We start from the raw sequence: 19,920 nt of genomic DNA, 5'->3' as shown, positions 1-19,920 counted from the left end.
CAACAAAGATAGCCATTATGGAAAGCAGTGTAGAGGTTCCTCAAAAGATTAAAAATTGAACTATGATATGATCCAACAATTCCACTCCAGGATATATGGCCAAAGGAAAGGAAATCAGTAAGCTGCAGAGACACCTGCACTCCCATATTCATAGCAGCACTCTTCTAATTAGCCAAGAAATGGAAACCTAAGAGTCCATCAACTGATAAGTGGATAAAAAAAAGTGTTATATATACACAATGGAATACTATTCAGTCATAAAAATAAAGAAATCCTATCCTTTGCAACAACACGATGGAACAAGATCATTATATTAATGAAGCAAGCCAGGCACAGAGACAAGACCCACAAAATCTTATTCATGTGGAATACAAAAAAGCTGATTTCATAGAAGTTAAAAGTATAATGGTAGTTACCAGGGGTTGGAGCCAGTAGGGGTGGGTGGGGGGATAAATAAATGCATCCTACATTTCAAAAGAAAAAAGAAAAAAAATTGTAAGTTTTTAAACATAAGAAATGATACGTGAGTAGAAAATGTTAACTGGATTTAAATATAACACAATATATACATGTATCAAAACATGTTACCCCATTTATATGTACTATCTTTGTTATCTGTATGTTAAAATATTGACTATTTATTTTTAAAAATAGCTTTTTTTAGCTGTAGATGGACATAATACCTTTATTTTATTAATTTGTTTTTATGTGGTGCTGAGGATTGAACCCAGTGCCTCACACATGCTGGGCAAGCAAGCACTCTACCACTGAGCTACAACTCTAGCCACAAAATACTAACTTTAAAAAAAGAAAACAGAAAATTAAAAAGGGGGAGGGCAATGAAAAGGGAGTTTTGACATCTTCCCTTCCAACCATCTTCTCATAAAGCCTGAAATTTACTAAAAGATATCTGAAAGATAGCACAATGGTCTAATTTAATTCTGATTTAAGCTCAATTCTGACTTGTATAAAAATGTAGGCAATATTAACAAAATTAGTATTTCTGATGAATGGTGCAAATTTTACAGTCAATCTGTTTTATAAAATAAGCTATAAAGCAGATGTGATAGGGCACAGTCCTTGCTTTTAATATGCTCATGTTCTATTATGTGTGATAAAACATATACCAAATCACTATATTAAAAAGAGAGACATTCAATCTATAAGCTTCAGCAAAATAAGTTCCTTTTATGTCCTAAAGGAAAAGAACAAGATCTATATTAGGAATCCAGTCCCAAAGACTAGGGAGGATTTCCAAATCAAAGAGTTTGGAAAATTGTCATGGTTCAATTACTTAAAATCCCCAACTGAAAGCAGAGGGATGGGTGTGAAAAGTAAAGTGAAGTAGGGCATAGTCATTCTGAAATGGACCTTTCACAAACTCCTTGCTGAGGAATCTAGGATTTCTTTAACAATAAGTTACACAAAAGTGTGTTTTTATTGTTCTTTTTTTTTTTTTAACTGACATGCCCTTAAGAACACTGTTGTGAGCTGGGCATAGTTATGTGTACCACCTACTGGGAAGGCTAAGGCAGGAGCCTAAGAGTTTAAGGCCAGTGTGGGCAACACAGTGAGACTCTTTCTAAAAAACAAAAAAAAAAAAACCCTTGAGTGTTGTGATACAGGTATGCAATGCATACATAATTTAAAGGAAAGGGGAAAAACTGAAGGAAAAATCATTTAAGTTATTTCAAACTGTCTAAACAATATTCAGAATAAGAATATGAATAGCTAAGGTGGAAATTAAAAGGGGAGATTCATGAGAATAATAAAAGAAATCATCAGGGCAGGCAGCTGAACAATGCCACTGAGACTTTTAGGTCCTTCCAAAAAAATATTTCTGAAATGTGTTGAGGAATAAGTCTAGATGATAAAAGCAAAGAACTGTGTGCAACATTTACAATGCTTACAAAATGACATATTTTGGAAAAAAATTGACATGTTTTTCTGAATGTATTTTCTGTATGACTTACAAAAAGTTTAGTAAAATGGGGATTTGGTGATTTTGTGTTTAGTTAATGTTCTTTGAAAGGTAAAAGAGGAGTAAAGGGAAGTAACAGTATTGTCCTGGCCCCTGGTGCTTAGGCTAGTGGACACTCTTCAATTACTGTATCTTCAACAAACAGCTAGGACAGCAACTCACAAAAAAACCTATTATTGAGCAAGATATGCTTCTCAGACACACAAGTAATAATATTTAATTATCTCCATAATCTTTTTAAAATTTCAATATAAAAGCTTAGAAAATATGCAATTTTAATCTGAAAAGAGATTACATTTGAAAATTATGTTTATACATAGTTTGCAAAATACTCAGGTTTATTCATCCTCTTAAATAGCTATGTATAGAAATTCTCTTTGTCTATACACACACGCACACATGCACATACACATGTGCGCGCGCGCGCACACACACACACACACACACACACACACAGAGAACATCTGTGTCCTGTGTCAGCCCTGCAGAAGCCCCTCCTACTCCCTGCTGCCCACGGCAGCCTTTGTAATGGATGGAGAGCTATCTTGCACCTGTGCTGGCAGCTTTAAAAGAGAGAGAGCTGTCTGAAAGAAGCGCAAATATGGTGACTCCCCGCGATGAGAGCTTCTCTCCCGGGAGCGGGGAAGAGAGTGCAGATGTGCAGATGGAAATCTTAACCTCTTTGAACATCCCGTCTCTAAGTACAGCTCCTGTTTGGAGCAGTCCCTGGGGCTGCGGGCTTGTCATCTTCCCGTGCTGCGCTGTTTATTAGTGAGTTGGCTGCATGCTGCTGGGAGGAAGGCCAGTCGTGCTTTGTTCGGGAACCGAGTCTCCTGAGTGGCCAACCGGCCCCAGCCCTGCCTCCACATCCAGATTTCTCTACAATCACAGTGTTAACCTCTCCCTGGGCAAAATGGTGTGGTAGAAAAGTGGTTTTAAAGTCAGATACGTCTAGGCTCAGATTCTTGCCGTCCCCCTCCTGTGTGATCCTGGGGACATGACTTCAGCCCTTGCCAGTCCCTTCGTGCTGCTGTAACAAAACCATGTAGACTGGGTAATTTATAAACAGTAGCCTGTGCTGCTCACAGCTCCCGGGGCTGTGACCCAGGAGCCAGCAGATTCTGCGTCTGGGGAGGACTCTCCCTTTCACGGAGGATGCAGCAGGGCGAGGCTGGATGGGGAGCAAGCACCATTCCACGGGTAATGATCCCATCCACAAGGACAGGTCCTCAGGGCCTGCTCTCCTGTGGAGGACCTGCCTCTGGGTGCTACTGACTACTGCACTGGGGATTTGCTCTCAATATATGAATCTGGGGGACACAGTGCACAGCACCCCTCTCAATCGGAGTCTTCCATCTGTAAGGTGGGATAGTAACCCGTGTCACAGCCTTGCCATGCTGGGCAGTGGAGCTGAGTGAATCTTACCACGTGGTCGTCACTGGGCTTTTCAGATGGCATCCCCAAAGGAAGTGCCAGGAGGGTCTCTCTTGCTGTGCCCCTTCTCTGGGGCCCCTGGGGCTGGGTACAGGACATTACTGGCATTGTCTTTGAAATGATCTACCTGGTCTCAATGTCCCACAAAAGGCAGAGAGTCCTGCCTGCTATCTGGCCTTCTGCCTGTGAATGGGCTTTTAGTCCCTCTGGGTTCCTGTGAGGAAGGCTTGGTTCCTCCAGAGGCCCTTGGCAGTGCTCTGGGTGAAAGACCCAGAGCAGGGCAGGACAGTTGTTACCAATGGCCTCTGGAGCCACGCTCCTTCCCCTGTCTCCTCCTCCTCCCTGTCTCTGCTCTGCCTTGGAGAGCAGGACATGGGTCAAGACAGGCTGTGCTGGAGAGCTTGCAGCATCCCCGGGCCCGGACAGTGAGGCTTCCAGGAGTGCTGGCTCCATGGCCAGCGCAGTGAGCAGAAGCAGCTATTCTCCCGAGCAGGTGGCTGAACCACTCCACCCTGGACTTGAGTCCCTCCTGGAGTCCCCTCCAACTGTGAATCCTGTGACATTCTCTTCCCATTACACTTAACCGTCTTGCTCACCCATAGGGAAGAAAGAGAACGAGCAAGTCAGAGAGAGAAGGAAGGAAGGACGGATGGACAGGCACTCTGAGCCACAGCAGAGACAAGCTGCCTCCTTCGGGCCCCAGGATTCTTGCTGAATCATCCAGCGGACCCTTACCCATGTTTTCGGTTAGATGCACAGGCACCCTCCCAAGCACCCTCAGAGGCTGCCTGCCCTTTGAGGTGCGTGGCCTGAAGTCAGACTCCAGGGGACTCCCTCAGGCTGGGCGTGGAGTAGCCCTGTGGCCCAGGTAGTTCATCATCCCTCCTTCCAGAGCCCCATGGTCCCCAGGGGTTGCCCAAGGGGAGCAATCTTTCCCCTGAGCCCTGGCCTGACCGGTCCAGGTTTCATGTCACCTGCCTAAAGCCACGCCACCCCATGCCTGTCCCAGTCACTTCCTTCAGAGCATTTTCTGTCTTCATCCAGAGAAGACTTGGTATCAAGTTGTGGGAGATGCAGCCCAGAATAACCCTTTCCCTGGGAGCTTCCCTGCTAGTGGGGGCAGACAAGATGCAAAGGCCGACAGACGTGAACAGTGTTCTAGATCTCGAAAGGCCTGTTTGTCCACTGTTTCCTGTAACAGGACAGCCAGCTCGCTGAGGCCATTTTTGATCTGCCTTGATTTCTGCTGAATTTCCAGTGGCTGGCACGGTGTTTGTACATCATGTGCTTCAAAAATTAATAATAACCAAGGGTAGGATTGGGGAGAGATCAAGTTGATAACAGTAGACACAAAGTGGATAATCCATGCTAAAGCTCTCAGTGTAGTGCCTGGAACTCGGTAAACACTTTGTATAAGTGTTGGCAGTTTTTCAATTAGATCACAAAGCTGTATTCTTAACTACTTACCACACCATGTCTACAATAATAATTATAACTGATCATTGTTATAGAATTATATGGAGCAACGTGGAACCACTAAATTCTCCTGCATGCTATGGACGGCCTCGGCACATTAAAATAATCTTACTTAATTGTAGCACCACAGACATGGTGAAAGTTAGGAAAGTTGAAGTACCAGATGCCTATGAAGAAAAGCAGACTGGGGTGAGCCCAGAGTCAGGCACAGAGTGCTGTGTGACGTTGGAGGAGGAGGAGACTGTGTGGCCCAGTGGCTGGGAGGGATTTAAGTGTGGGCTGCTGCTAGAAGGACTTGGAGGGCAGCACCCAAGCAGGTAAACAGGGCAGTGCCACACAGAGGGACAGCTGAAAGTGCTCCAGATGGGGCCCACATGCAGCCAGAGGGGGATGGATGACGGCCATGCACAGGAACTTAAGACTCCCGGGTCGGGAGCCCTCAGAGTCCATACAAACAGTAGTAAACAGAAACAGAATTGTGAGCTGTGGGGAGATTAATTGGGTCCTGAGATAAGGAAGGGGTGGTGAGGTGGAACTAGTTTATAAGTCCACTGCAAACGCCAGGGGTGGGGAAGAGGCCTGGTTTTGAGGGGTGGTGGCAGAATAAAGGGAGTGGATGCGTGGAGGAGCCATCCGGCTGGCCCAGGTGCAGGTGGGAGTGAGGAGGTGGGAGACCTGGCCAGGCTCTTCTGATTTGCTTGACAACTCTTTTGTTGTTGCTGTTGCTGATTCTGGGAGCCGCTCTAGGGCTGAACTACCTCCAGCCCTTTTGAATTTGTATTTTGAGACAGGGTCTCACTAGGTTGCTGGGACTGGCTTGGAACTTGCCATCCTCCTGCTGTGGCTCCAAAGTAGCTGGGACACAGGCCTGCACCACCACCACGGCACCTAGCTACTTCTTGTGAGGGACTTGAGCCTTTCCCGGACTTGAGACTGTCCACTCTCCATGGCTTCATATGGTGTTCTCTTGGTAGCAGCAGAGCAGACAACCCTAAAGGACAGGTGTGGCACTCAGGGTGCTTCTCACAAGGCAGCTCTACACATGCTTTAAGACAGATGGTAGCACGAATTTGTTCTTCAGTTGTCATTGGTTAATGACTCTCCAGGGGTCCGCCTCAGGGAGCCCAGAGAAACCCTCACTCTCTATTCTGGTGACATTCCATACACTAAAAGCAGGTTCTCCCCACCCTGTTATCAACACTGTCACAGGCTGACTGACGCAGGGATTTGCGGGTGGGAGGCAGGCAGTCGCCAGGGTAGGAGAGGCTGGAGTTCTGTGACTCCGTCCCCAGCCCTCTGTGTCTCTGGGGTTCCTGAGGGAGCTGCCCCTCCTGGCCAAGAGGTGGAGCCCAGCCCTGGGTGCACAAGATGCCTTCGGGTCTCCCAAACCCTTTCACAGCCAGGAAGTGGGGAGTTTTCTCCTAGTGAGCTCTAGTACCTTAGGAGAGGGCAGAGGCCAAACTTCAGATTTGTTCTCCTTATTTGTTTTCTTGTAAAACAAACTCAGCGTCTCCAAAAGTTGATTCCATGTAGCTGAAACTCGGTGCCAAGTGCTGATCTTAGGGCGGGTGGGTTTTGTGTTCAGTGCAGAGCGTCTCCCTCATCCAAGACACGTCCTTGGAAAGGGCTGCGTGATGTTCTTTCCTCTCAGTTCAGTGGCGCGGCCTCTCCAGACCCACATTTTGTCCCTCAGACTCCTCCACTTACTGCCTTTAGTCAGGTTTGGTGGTGGGTGCTACTACATGAGACCACAATGGGGGGACAGGGGTTGGGACATTTATTTCCCTGACCTCTAGGTGGTCAGGGGCCCCTCTCCCTTGGTCATGGCTCTTGTGGGGCTCTGGAAACAACTTCCTCACTTTGTCCCTCAGCACGAGGGTGGGGCCACTCTCTCCCTCTGACCCCTTTCCTCTGGTGCTCTGCAAACGTCCAACCTGGAGCTCTCCTCAGTCACCACTGTGGATGTGCCCGCTTCTTCCTGTGGGGCTTTTACCAACAGGCAGACAGCACGCGGGACTGCCACTGTCACCCTCGGTTAGGTATGATACAGAAGTCACACTTGGGAGTCTAACAGTTCAATCCCAGATATTTCCTCAAGTTCATCATAAATCAGATACAATTGTTATTGTTGTGGTTTCCAAAAATAAACTCGACTCCAGGAATAAGCCGAATCCAGAGTCTTGAATTCTCAGACAGATACCCTGGGCGGCAGGGTCCCCAGCAAGGCCAGCAAAGGACCTCTCTGGCTTCCTCTGCTAGTAAGCCAAGATGGTCTACAGGTGCCCTTATAGCCTGAAATCTCTACCCAAGTGGGCAGTGCACATCCCGGATGGAGGAAGGCTGGCGACTCTTCAGCTCCACACACCTCAACTGCTTGGTCCACATTCAGAGAAGGAAGTTGGAATGGACCAGGAGTGAGTTGTGAGAATTCTGCTCTACCTTGACATGACGGGGACCCATCTGTTTGTTGTGTGAGTGATGTTAAAAATGAGGCCTGGGCAGACACCTGGGTTAACTGGCTCCGTGGAGACGGCACAGGGCCCATCCAGTGAGATCCTCAGTCCTCCCTTCAGAAGATGCTCCTTCTGTGGGTGCCTAGCTGCTCATGCCTGGGTCAGAAGCCTCCCCACAGCACGAAGGAGAGGAAGCCCGGAGCTCCTGGAGGCCCAGGGCCCGTGGGAGCAGCCTCTTGGTGCAGATGGTTCCAGAAGGGCACCTTTGTACACAGTGGGAGTACACAAGCCCAGGGGAGCCCACTGAAGCCACGGTGAACAGGGAGAAGGAAAGGGGGGAATGGGGGGAATGGGATAAAGACTGAGCCCCCTGGCCCGCCCTGCCAAGCTCCTGTCCATCATGAGGGGAGATGGGGCCGCAGCAACTGAGCTGCAGGGACAGGGAGGGGGAGGCAGAAAATGAACTCAGCCGCTCCGACAGCAGCTGTGTGTCATTCAGGGATCAGGCATCATGCTGGAACCCTTCGCCTTAGCATTTTCATCTTTGAAGCCATGAGGCATGTGATGCTGAGCCAATCCATGCATAAAGGCTGCCTCATCTCCATGTCCCGGGCAGCTCAGGTTAGAGAAAGGGATCCCAGGATCACCAGTTACTGTTTACCCACTGGTGTATTCCTCCTTACTCTTGCCCTCTCGATAATCAAGTCATGGCCAGCTGCGTCCCTGGGCTGGGATTCATGGTTACTCAAGACATCTCAGACCCCTGCATGGCACAGGCCTGTTCAAATCTGGCCAGGGTCTGCGGCCCCACAGCAGCTCTGGAGAGCAGCCCACCAGTGGAGGTTGTAAGGTGTTCAAAGTCCTCTGCTTGCTCCAGCAAGCCAACCTGTGTCTTTGAGGCAGAAATGTCTTGGTGACAAGGGTAAAGACTTCTCGCCAGCTCAGCCCACCCACAGGGTAAGGAAGGACCAAGTACACTCTCATTATCCAATCAGCCTTCAAGAAATGAAAGCAAGGATGGCCGCGAGGTTTTATAAAAACTCACCTCCACCTGGTACTGTTGGGCTTTTCTGGTCTCCCTCCGGCTGGTTTTGTGTTCCTGTCATTCCAAGGGACCCTCTCTGTACCCCAGACCTTGCCGCTCACACACTAACCTCACTCTTTCTTTAGTTCCTTCTGTTGCTCCCGGGCGAGGTGGGGGTGGGTCCTGAAATGGCCTCTCAGCTGCCCTCCATCCTGCACCACATCTTCCTTTATTATATAACAATGAGACGGTGGTGGCATTGCCTGGAGGCACAGATTTTGTGAAGCAAGGTGAGGCTGGCCCATAAAAACCCACCATGACTTCTGAAGTGAGTTTCCCCTAACATCTAAAGAGCTAAAGTGACCAGAGTGCAGAAGGAAGATTTCACAACAAACCAATTTAATGGAGATCCAAGATATTAAACAGAGCTGGGCATTGCTGACAGATTTCCTGGGACTTGTTATGAAACCACTTGAACAGAAGCAAGTCCTGCCTTATGGCCTTCTGGATGTACACTGGAGTCTCCAACAAACTGCAATTCCTTTCACGCTCTCCTCTCCAGTCCAGGACACACACTATCAATCACATAAGCACCAAAGCACAGAGGGCCCTGGATGACAGAAAACGGCCGGAGCTGGCCCAGCATGGCTCCTCTCCTCCCACCCTGCACCCCGGTGTCGTTCCACTTGGGCACTGCCACTCTGCCTGTTGGAGAGATCCTCTCTGCATCCTCAGCCCCTGAGGGGTGGTGGCAGGGTGTGCCTGAGCCCTGTGCTCCGCTGAGTGGCAGGTGGCCCAGGCCCTGTTCAGTCCTCCCTCCTCCTCTGCAGCTTAGTCCTGGTCTCCTCTTGCCAGTGTCTCCAAGCAGCGATGATGGCTTCATCGTCCATCTCCTCCTCTTCCTCTCTGTCTGTGCTTCTCCGATACTGGCTCCTCTGCCCAGAGGCAAACCTTCCCTCCTCTCTGTTTCTGTCCTCTCTTTCTCGCCTTCCTCTTCAGACCTCATGAAGCTCTGGGTGAATTTCCTCTTGGCTCCAAACTCAGAGAAGTCCGACTTGGATGACTCTTCTATGTCCTCCCAGTCCCTGGGCCTAGCCCAGTCCCGGCGCCATGGCTCTGGGGACTCTTCCCCTTCGGAGGGCTCAGGGGTCCGGCAGAAGGAGTAGGGCTCCGGGATCTCCTCTCTGGAGCTGGAGGTCTCACTGAATGTGGACCTGGAGAACTTGTGGGTCTCTCTGCCCTCCCTGGTGGAGGACGAGGAGAAACAGGAAGTACTCCTCACAGAGCTGCCGTCCGCGTCGTGGTAGGAGGAGGCGTCCTGCTCCTCTGACCGGGATTTGGAGAACTTGTAACTGCAGGATTTGGACTCAGTTTCCCGGTGCAGGGAAGATCTGATGTACCTATCCCTGGAGCTGCCAGACCAGTCACTCTGGGGAGGAGAGTCTTCCTCGGTCCTGAGGCCACTGAGCCACTTATTGATGCTGCTGTCCATCTCCTCTGCTGCCTCTCCTACAGTGGTCAGAGACCACCAGGGAGGAGGAGGTGTCTGTTTCAGGCTTTTGGGAGTTACTGCGGGAAGAGAGTCGGAAGCTCCTGATGGCACTGTCTGTGTCCCCATCCCTATCACTGGCACCATCATCCTCTTCCTTGACCTTCTTCTTCTTGAACAGGGAGCTGCATTTGTTGTCGGAGGCCAGCTTCTCCATTTTGTACTTGGACATCTTCTCCCTCAGCTCCATCTGCATCTCCCTCTCCTTGTGGCAGAGCTCCTTTAGGTCCACATTGTCAGCAAAGAGGCTGTAGATGGGCTTGCTGGTCTCCCTCACCCTGCTCCCAGCCCCTTTGGCCCTGGAGATCAGTGAAGTACTGGAGGACAGCACGGACTGGGAGTTGGAGCTGGGCCTTGCCTGGCTCTGACACAGCAGGCAGTCACCCAGAAGGGAGCTGCTCTGTCCACTGAGCATGGAGACTTGGCCATCCCCCAGGCAGCTGGTGTCTGGCCCTACCCTCATGCTTGCCACCGTCAGTGAGCGAGACAGCAGCAGCATTTCACCCTGCTTCTGAGCCAGGGTCTCACTGACCACGCTGGCAATCCAGTATGGATGCTGGCAATGGAAATGGTGTCTCCAGGCCTCACTGGCAGGCTGGGCAGGGGAGTGCTGGGGTTGGTGGCTGAGCATCCCCCAATGCTGCTGGCGGCCTGGGACAGGTGGGAGTGGTGGCTCTGGGCACTCAGTACTGACCTGTGTCCCCATTAGCACTGACAGAGCAGGCTGCAGAGCAGAAGGCGGACAGGGGATGCTCCCGCTAGCCACGGAGCCATCCACCTCCCAGCTGGCCATGGACTGGCTCTCCTCCAGCGTCCACCGACTCCTCTCCAGCAGCTCCAGCCTCCGCTGTCTTTTTTTGGCCAGGACGGCATCCTCCGCCTTGCCCAGCTCCATCACCTCCTCCTTGTTCTCGCTGCCCACCTTCTTCTGGTGCTTCAGCTTCCAGGTCTGGTAGGCCATCAGGTTGACATCCGGGGGGGTTCCTCTACCCGGGGGTATCCTCCGGGCCCTGCGCCTCACCACTGTCCTCTCCTGCCCCTAGGTCTTTCTTGTGAAATCCAAACTGGATTCTCTTGATCTTCCACCTCTCCAGGGCAGTAAGCTTGTCCTTGTTCCTGCTGCAGAAGTTGTAAAAGGAGCTGGCCTCGGAGCACACGCTCTGCTGGTCATCCTCGGGCACCGTGCTCCCGGCCTCTGAGCGCGCGTCCTCCTCCTCCCTCCTGCTCCTGGAGCGGAACTCCCGCACGGCCTCCCTCTCGATGTCCTGCAGCCTCTCGTCCCACAGGTCCCACGTGCACTCGGTGGACATCAAGTCCGAGCGGCGCCAGGTGCCTGGGCTGGGGCCACCGAGCTCCAGCTGCCGCAGGAGCACGCCTCCCGGCTGAGCATGCTCTCGCTCTCGGAGACGCTGCTCTGGCTCCGCATCCTCCTGAGCCTCCGCGCGGACTTGCCCTCCTCCTCCTCGACCTCCTTGTCCTCCTCCTCCAGGGCCCACCACCGGTGGCCCTGGGTGTGGTACCTCTCTTTCCGGCTCTGCCACTCCTGGATGATCCTCTCCACGCCCTGGTCCTCGAGCTCCTGCTCCTGCTCCTGGCTGGCCTGGTGTGAAGAGGCCGGCCCTGGACACTGTCCACCCCCGGCCTCGCTGCCCGCCGAGAGGCCCTGGCCCTTCTTCCACTCCTCGTACAGCTTCTCCTCCTCCTCCTCATCAATGAGGATGAGGGGCTCGGAGGCCTAGCTGGCCTTCCCCAGGGAGCAGCCGCTGAGGTGGCTGGTGGCCTCGTCCTCCTCCTCCACAGTCAGCTGCGCTCGCGCCCCAAGGGTGCCCCGGGCCTCCTGGCTCTCGCTGGCTCCCTCTGGGCTGCAGTCCTCCTCTCTCTCCTCCATCAGCTGCTCGTTGAGCTCCCGCAGCTGCTTCAGGAAGCCGTCGTTGGGATAGATGGCCCGCTTCCTGCTCACGGTCATCACAGCCTCCAGGATGGCCATGTTGTGGAAGATCATCAGGTAGGCGCCACCAGCACTGCCTACTGGCTGATGCCCATTTCGCTGCTGACCAGGACTTTCCCTGCAAATAGAACACACGGAGACGTGATGCCACCATGGCGGCTGCCCAGTCCTGCTTCTCTGAAGTGCTGTTCGGGGTGCTGGACCCAGTGCTTGGAGCTGGTGTTCATCATCGCCTGAGTCCCCGAATCACAGCAGATCCCAGGGTGGAAGAGCACCTCCAGTCAGTCAGAGCTTGGGATTGCCCTGTACAGTGTCCTCATGCTGGCTGGCCACCACCAGCCTCTGCAGGATACTTCCTGCGATTTGGAGCTCACTGGCTCACAGAATCAGGTGGACATGGCCCCCTTCATGTGGGATCACTCGAGTCTTGGCAGTTCTTTCCTATCTAGGGCAAAGCATAACAATGCAACAGCAGTCAGCGCTCCTATTCTGACATTCTGCATTCAAGAATGAATACGTCCATATGATCACGACCTATGTGCAAAATTCCTCGAGAGGATCACTATCATATTCTTCACTAAGGATTTTTTTTCCTGGCTATTATGTGTCTTTCAATCAATATTCAAACTTTCTTTTTCATATTTCCATGCTATTCTAGACACTCTCCTCCAGGTTAAGAGTTAAACTTATCAGTTGGTCACTGAGGAGTTTGGGTCTAGGATGGAGCCAAACATGTCATGTTTGACTGAATGGCATACAGTAGGTGGAACCCTCACCACTCTGACGCTAAGAACATAGCCTTCGTTCATGCATTCTGTACCAGTCAGCTGTCCATTACTATAATGAAATACCTGAGGCAGGCTACTTTACAAAGAAAAATAGTTTATTTGGGCTTATGGTTCTGTAAGTGCGACATCCAGGAGCCTCATCTGGTGATTGCCTTCCTGCTGGCAGAGTCCCAAGGCAGTGCAGAGCCTTACAGAATAAGAGGCAGGGAGCATGCATATATGTCTGCCTTCATCTTACCCCCTTCTTCAAACGTTTCCAGGATTCAATCATGAGGCTCCACCCTAATGCCTACATCCAAACCTCATCCTTCACAAAGGTCTCTGAACACCATACTCTGATTAAGTTCCCACCCTCTTAACACCTCACAATGGGATGATTAAATTCCAATATGGGAAGTGCTGGGCAACACTCAGACCAACCTGAACCACAGCACCACGTGCCGGGGCCTGTGGTCTGTGTGGGTGGGCATGTCACACAATATGCTCAAGTCGTCTTCTATATCAACTGAAATCTATAAAACAAAAAAAAATTCCAAGTCTGTCTTCCTTATCTCATGGCATCTCACAGATTCCTTCCAGTACTGCGGCAGCTGTGACCTGCTCGTAAGTCTGCGGGGCTAGTCCAGTCGTGACCCTGCCATTCAGCACGTCAGTCATCTGCCCCTCCCTTGTGCTTCCCCTCTGCCCTGAACGGGATGGCCTTGGGGTCTACACCACCGCTCTAGTGCTGGCTTATAGTGCAGACCAGACTCCTGGAGACCTACTTCCTGGCCATCACCGTCTGTCTGCCCACAGTGTTGGGGGACCTTTAGCGTCGGCTGAGAGCCCTGATTAGATGAGATGGGAGGCGAGTCTCCTTATTCTGTCTCCCTGCCAGCCAAGGCCATGCCTTTGTCACACAAGGGGTCAGAGATGAGATGGGCCCTGAGGCTCAGCGATGCTGCAGGGTCTGTTGCCAATATCTGGTACCCACTGAGGGACACAGGACAGCAGAGTTCAGGGGTTCAGGCCACTGCCCCTCCTACTCCAGCCCAGGGCTCCACGGTCCCTCCCTGGGCCATCTGGCAGGATCAAGGACTTGCCAACGCATTCCTGCACGTGACCACCCAGTCCTCCTATAAGGGCATCAGATCCCACTCAGACGAGGCTGCAGGTTCCGTGTGTCTCTGGGCCTACTGTACCCTGGGGTCCGTCCGAGGAGCCAGGGTGGCCTGAGGGACTGCTGGTGGGTAGAAGCCCATGGCGATGGGCAGAGTCAGGTGATCGGCTAATGCCAAGCCTTTGTTTGCCACCCAGGGAAGCGAGGAAGGGTGGGACCAAAAGTGCCCTGCCTGTCCTTGCTCCTAGCCACTCGGTGCCACACTCCTGTGGTCTCTGGATCCTCCTGTGGCCTCCTATTGAAGGCCTCTGCTGCTGTGAAGGCTTTGGGGTGGTTTTCTGTTACCAGCAACCAAGGGCATCTTGATTGTTACATCTGGCAAAGTCACCAGACTGCCAGTGGGTCTCAGCTTCCAGGACAGTTAGATGTGGATAACAGCACTGTCCTGAGGGGTCGGGGGTGTCCCTTTCCACCCTCCTCCTTGTCAGAAGCTAATGTCCAAGCATCTAAGAGCAGAGGAAGCCACAGGAAGAAGGCTCTAGGGTAGGGGCGTATGCATGTGAGACCTACCCTACAGGCAGCAGCCAGAGTCAGGGTATGGCCCTCTGCTCCCGCTCAAGAGCAAGGCTTGAGGGACAGGAGACTGTGGGAGGCCAACTTTGCACGTGACTGAGTCACACTCCCTGCTGAGTGCTGAGGCGCTCAGTCACAGAAATGTGTCATGAACGGGTGTGACTTCCTACAGCCCTATGGGTGGAGCTACGCTCACCTGTTCCTTTGTAATATAACCCCTTGCCCTGTTTAGGATAGAATATTCCATGGAAGTGCCTTGTGTGTGTCCCCTTCTCTTACTGTGCCCTTGGTGTGTGGCCTACCCAGGTGTCAGTCAACCTGATGATAGTGGACATCATGAATAGTGGACATCATTTCAGCCCCCTGAAACCTGACCCCTTGCCTCATTTGAGTAGCTTCTCCTCAATAAAAGGGGTCAGCGCATGCTCTCGCTCTCTCTCTTCCTGTGGACCCTTAAGTTCAGAGGAGCTGTCACCGTGACCCCAAAGAAAAAGGTATTTGGGTCTCTTGTCTCTTGCACAGCCCAGTCAGCCCAGTGCAACTGGAGTGACACCTGAGCCTTTTAGTCGTAAGAACAGAAACCTGGCAGGAGAGGTCACCTCACCAGCAGACTGGGTGCACGCCTGCTGACACCAACATGGGTGTTCAATGTGGGCTGGCCCCTCATAGACACAGCAAGGAGCTTCCTCCTGGAGCCGCAGCTCCTGCACCCAATGCAACATCCTCCCTCCGCCTCCCCACAGGCTCTCGTGGTGCCTCGGTGGCCCCCAAAATGTGTTGAAGCCTCTTTTGCTCTGGATGCTGTGGGGACCTGCCACCCACCCTGTGTCTGACACTCTTGGCTCCCTCTCCACAGGGAGGTTGGCCTTGCTCTCAGGTCTAGTGGAAGGAACAGGTCCCCTCCCACAGACCTTGGACAGATGCCAGCAACCCCAATCTGTCCAAAGGCTCATGTTTCTTAAAGTAGGAGAATTTTAAGCATTACGTGTGTGTGCGTGTGTGTATTTATGACACACACGTGACGTGTGTGCATGTCCCATTAGATGTGACCTATCTCTGATGTTGGTGATGACAGGAAATGCCCTTCCCAGGAATGCCACATGGTTTATTACAATAATGGCATGACGTTCAGGCATTCACCAAGAGCTGGGTGTTGTGCTAAATAAACCCTGATATGCATTAAAGATTTTTATCCCTCATGGCAACTTTATTTTTTTAAATTTTTTTTTTAGTACTTATTTTTTATCTGGACACAGCGTCTTTATTTTAGGGCCTCGAACATGCTAGGCGAGTGCTCTCCCTCTGAGGCCCAGCCCAGCCCCTCATGACAACTTTAGAATCAGATGTTTTGATCTTTGTTCTGTGTTGAAGAAAACTGGAGCTCCCCGGGACGGGGAAACAGCCCAGTCCAGGTGGAAAAAGCCGAACGAATCCTGGACTGAGACCCTGTCCTCTGGCTGCCGTTCTGTGGCGACTGTCCTGGCTCCAGCCTGTCCTCCAGGCTCTACTGTGGCTACTCTCAGATCACTTCCCCTGGGGACCAGGGACTCAGAAGGACCTCCCAGATGGCCTCTCCAAGGAGCCAGTCAGCCCTGGGAGCCATCACAGGACAGTCCCTGCCTTGTGCTTGTCACCACCCCACACCTCCCGCCCTCCCTGTCATCTCTCCTTGGCCAGCTTAAGTGTGTCCATCTGTTGCCTGGGTGCCACCAATCACCCACACACGAGAGGCCCCCGGGATTGCTTGTGGGGTCAGTGATCATCCTGTTCTTTCTCCATTTCCTAGAGAACAACCGTGTTGTCAGATCCCCTCAGATAACCGTGACACCCCCTTTGTTTCTACCCAGGGAGAGTCCACAGCCCGAGCAGCAGAGCCCCTCACCTCTGTAGGTCAGCAGGGCCTCATCGAGGAACTCCGCAGCCTTCCAGAAGTGCTGGGTGATGTCCACCTCGGGGAAGTCGTCCACCTCCACGCCCAGGTAATGGATCTCCAGCCCAGTGTAGAATTCAGGGCCAGTTTAGACACCGGTGCCGTGGGCAGCATTCAGGATGTGGATGATGCCCAGCCTCTTCAGTCGTCCCTTGTTCACAGCCGCACTCCTGCAGGGAGAGCCGGGCAGGTTGACCACCATGATGGGAGCCTGCCTCTGGGCCTGAAGACCTAGCAGGGTGCCTCCTCTTCTCCCCAGGAGGTCTGGGGTGCTGAGGGATATTGTCAAGTAGGAATGACGCTTCAAAATTTCCTTGCCAGCGTACCCTATGTTAAATGGATTTCGCTGTTGACATTGCATGTAAGGTGACCTTGCTCAAGGACCAAGGCGGATCCGGGTTTAGAGCTGATCAGGTTTGAGGAAGTATCCCGCTCCTTAGGGTGTTCCTGGTTTAAGAAAAAAGGAGTTTTAGGGAAGTTTTAGTTAAAGATTATTGCTGCTGGGAGTAGGGCGTGCCTGCTGCCTGAGTTCCCGCTGAGTTCTCGTGGAGAAAAAGTATTTAGGACGTGCATTGTGGGGGAGAAAAAGAGAATTTCCCCTGAGCGTGTGTGGAGGCTGGTGTGAGATCGGGAATAAAGAATTGCTGTTTGAACCTACAAAGCTGTGTGGTGGCTCATGATCTTGTGCCAAGCCGAGACATTGGCATTAGGCACTGGGGCGCACTGTGGACACCTGTGTTTAAAGGGGCCTGACTTGGCTGCTGCATGAGAGAGAGAAGAGACGGAGCTAGATGGGCAGGGTGGGGGGAATGAGATTGGGGTGCAAGGACTCTTTAGGGTGGTCCAGGGTTCTCTAGTTGCAAATCCCATACCTTGGGAATGCACACTCACCCAAGCACAAAGCTGGCAGACAAGACATTAGGTGTGTTGTGCACGGATGACACACACTGTATTGCCCAAATCCCCTCATATGCATCATCTCGTTTTCCCCTTACAGTAAACTCAAAGGCAACAATTTTAACTCCATTCAAAGATTCTAAAAATGAATAACTGCCCAAGACCATGAAAGAAGAAAAAGATGGAACAAGAACCGGTGTTTCTGAGCTCTTTTTGCTGCAACTGAGTTTGAAGGGCTCAATTTGAGAGCCCTGAGCACAGGCCTGCCTAGGAAGGAACAGGACAGTGAGCTGGGGTGGCTGGGGATGCTTGGGGCCACAGGCCAAGTGCTTCTGGTGGTGAAAACACAGGATTTGGTCCCTGCCCAAGGGAACAGTCCCCAGGCACCCGTCACAACAGGAAGGAGACCTGTCTGAAGACCTCATGTCCCCAGCTATCTCCTACTGCCCACCTGGGCCCGGGTCCCTCTGTGCTTGTGGACACCTGGGTAATTACATTGGGAGTACATCCATTCAGCAGGCAGTGGATCAGCCAAAATTAGTTTCTTATATTAACCTGCTGGTACCAATTATGTACTGGTAAGGCTTGGAGGGATAATATGTGGAATGTGGAAGTTGTCTTTGTTTTTGTTCTGGAAACCATTCATAAACTATTAAAAAATAACATTTTTTCAGATCACAAAGACAATAAATGTCTTGGGAACTTGTAAAATTCATAACAAACCTAGACAGGAAACTAAAGCCACTTGTAAAACCACTTCCCAGAGACTCCTACTGCTAACTTGTTGATGGAAAAGCGCACGTGCGAACACACACACACACACACACACACACACACACCCCTCTACCTATCTGTGAGCATTCAGTATTCTTTTGTAACCCGGTTTCCCGCCCACTGTGTGGCACACACTTTCGTGTGTTGGTGAGCACGCGTGCAGACAAGCACTGTGGACAGCTCCTGCCGTTCTGTCCAATGGCTGTTATGGATGTCCAGGGATGGTGGACATGATGTCAGGAGTCTGTGTCAGGAAAGGAGGCCCAGAGGAGGCATCCACGAGGCAAGGCTAGATCAGGGAGCCTGGGCATCTGTTTGAGGGTTTGGGGAGTCTCTCCCCAGGCCAGGCCAGGGCAGGGCAAATGGTCAGCCAGCCTTGGGGGCTGGAGCTGCGAGGGCTGTGGGCAGAAGCTGAAGGAATGTCACCTCTCCCAGGCACTAACAGAGGGGAGACAAAGGTCACCACCACCACCATGGTCACACTCACTTCTCAGCTATGAAGACATGGGGCCAGACCTCATCCACGTCGTTCCGAGGGGCCTCCTGGTGGTCCTGGACCAGGGCCCGCTGCAGGTCCAGCACACAGTGGGTGTTGTAGAGGCTGGTGTCATCCATCTTCTCCCTGACACGGTTGTACAGGTCCTCCACCAGCAGCTGCTCAGCGGACTCCAGCATGCCCGACACTCTGCATCTGCTCTGAGCCCCTGAGGCTTGAGTTCTATGGGCAGCAGGTGGCATTTGCATTAGGGAGTGGGGACACCGTAGCCTTCCCTGTTCCTTGGAGAACTTGTACTGGCCAGCTCTCTTGGGACTGTGGGCATGAGCTGAATGCCAGGCGATCTGCAGGACGGACTTAGCAAGGCCCCAAAGGCCCTCTGCACCAGCTAGACACTGGGGTCAGGGTCAGCTGCAGGTGGGCAAGGGTGATGGGAAGAAACTGGGTTCCCTTACTCTCTCCTTGGTTTCTCTAACGCTGGCTGCTCACAGCTTAGACATGGTCCTTGAGAACTAGGGTCTGTCTGAGTCACACTTAGGAGTCCTATGGTGCTCAGCATGAAGTGGTTGCTCTGAGTTATTTTCCAAATGAATGGACCATGTTCTTCCCTAACCTGGTTCGCTCTGCTGGTTGGACTCCCTTACCTGTGGAATGCAAATTACCCTGGGAAAGTAAAGCTTTCAGGACTCACGGATACAGCGCTACTGCCTGAGCAGCCGTGCTGACCTCAGACAGGTGAGTTTACCAATCTCAAACCATGTTCAGTGTCTCTCTGACACCAAGTCAGAAAAGCTCAAGTTCCAGACCAGCTCAGAGTCTGACTCATCCCTCTGAGCCGACCTTATCTCCTGATAGTATACCAGCTCACAAGTTAGCCAAAGGGAGAGGGCCAGGGAGCAAGATGCTTTCCTTCCCTAAGGAAGCGGGAAGGAACAGGAGAGAGAAAAGCCTCTCTGGGTAGCCAAATGCACTGACGGAGAGAAGAAGAGAGAGGAGAGGTACGGCCTCCGAGAGGGACACGGCCTCTGGCCTGCACCTCCTCCTCCCTGAGGGGCGGCCTCCTGCAGTGGTGGCTGTGGAAGAGGGACAGCCCTTCAGGGAAGTATCCGGCAGGTTTCTGAAGTGGGCGGCTGTTCGAGGATTGGAGTCCAGGGAGTCCGGCTGTGCCTGGGCCCTGGCGGAGGCTTCTGTCTGTCTGAAGTGAGGAGTACCGCCCCTTGCAGTTCCAGCAGGTCCCACTCTAAATTTACTGCATATGATTGTATTTTCATATATCCTGACCTATCTAATTACAATTACGTGGTTCCAAAACAATTTTACACAGGTAGTTTAACACTTCCTCTTTTCAGTTTGTGAACTGAAGAAAAATGTCCAAGATTTATCTGAATCAGTGATAATAAACTATAAAACCAACATAATGAATGAATTCCAGATTTTTTGAGTTTCTTATTTTTATTTTGATTTTATCTGTCATACTCATAATTCCCTGAGCCTTCTC

General features: G+C 51.7%; 1 protein-coding gene and 1 pseudogene across 1 annotated transcript in view; both read right to left on the bottom strand.

Moving 5' to 3' along the window:
• Nucleotides 1-19,920, bottom strand: part of LOC144374356 (uncharacterized) — a 234,268-nt gene that overhangs the window by 8,877 nt on the left and 205,471 nt on the right. The gene's annotated exons all lie outside the window — the stretch shown is intronic.
• Nucleotides 9,034-19,902, bottom strand: LOC144374363 (serine/threonine/tyrosine-interacting-like protein 2; annotated as a pseudogene).

This window comes from Ictidomys tridecemlineatus, unplaced genomic scaffold (genome assembly GCF_052094955.1).
Source record: "Ictidomys tridecemlineatus isolate mIctTri1 unplaced genomic scaffold, mIctTri1.hap1 Scaffold_66, whole genome shotgun sequence".
Classification (NCBI taxonomy): domain Eukaryota; kingdom Metazoa; phylum Chordata; class Mammalia; order Rodentia; family Sciuridae; genus Ictidomys; species Ictidomys tridecemlineatus.
Note: the sequence above shows the minus strand (reverse complement) of the source record. Positions and strands in the feature narration are given on the sequence as shown.